Raw genomic sequence first — 1,246 nt, forward strand, 5'->3', positions numbered from 1 at the left:
ATCTGTACACCTGCACGAGGCAGTATGTTGCCGAGGACCATGGAGCGCTTGGTAGGGTCCCAAGCTTGGTTGAAGGAGGGGATAATCCCCAAAGGAGCATTTGTAGAAGCTGCCCAGGTACTTCAAGGCTACATAGATCGGATGACAAAAAAAAGAAAGGAAAGGCAAAAAAGGTAGTGTCTTAGTCTAATATTTCAAATCCTTTATGCAATTCAAGACAACCTTGGTTCAAATTAAAATACTCTCTTGATTTAGTTTTTTGTTTCTTGATACATGAAAAATCCCATGATACAAATCAATAAAACTTTCATTTTGTCTTCTTCTCAATGATACAAATCAAAAAAAACATGTTTTCTTTTCTAATTGTTTGCTACTTGATATACTCTCACTCTCAAGATTGAAAGTGCAATCAAGTTTTTCTTTTTGTTTCTCCCATGATAGCGCGAAATATAGCAATATTGTAGCGCTCACTGCACTACAATATTGCCAGAGTTTTTTTTTTACAAAAATAGCGATGTGAGTTTGCATTGGTCCATTTTGGAGCCTGCGCACCCCTGCCGCAGGGGCTCAGAATCCGTAGTGTTTTGCAGCGGTTCCGGTGTTGCATGTGCCCAGTACTTACATTCATGAAACATTGCACTTACTTACCAGTGACAAATGAGTTTGTAATTGTGGTGTGAATTTCCAATGATGTCCATAAAAACATGGCAGAAGATCTGGACAATGTGTTCAACTGGCTTGACGCTGGAACTGACTGTTCACCATTGAAACATCAACCAATTGTTATTCCAGTCTTGAAACCTTGATAAAACACTGAAAGAGGTGAGCTTTTGGGTAGCTCACCCAAGAAGAATTATCAGTGCCAGTGAGCTGAGGCATATTTAAAACCAATAGGTGATCAGACCTCACTCAAATCACAGAAATACATTCAAAATGGTGCAAATATCAAGAAACAAACAAGACGGTTAGGACATGCAGTGTCAAGAGGCACTCAAAGTAAAGGATTTTCAATCTCAGTGGCGAATATGGTAGGGCGGCTGATTAGACTGAGGACTTGAGGGACATAAACACAGATCTTGATACAATGATATAGTGGCGGAAATGAAAATGATGATGATGAATGATGATGATGAATCAAGAGGAGTGTAGGCCAACAGTGTGGCAAAGTTGGAAAATGTCTTTGAAACATGAGTCATATATGGCAAAGCATATATCAAGAGTATTGAGTATTAGGCAAGAGGAACAT

The sequence above is a fragment of the Melampsora larici-populina genome, assembly GCF_000204055.1.
Source record: "Melampsora larici-populina 98AG31 unplaced genomic scaffold MELLAscaffold_111, whole genome shotgun sequence".
In the NCBI taxonomy this organism is placed as follows: Eukaryota; Fungi; Basidiomycota; class Pucciniomycetes; order Pucciniales; family Melampsoraceae; genus Melampsora; species Melampsora laricis-populina.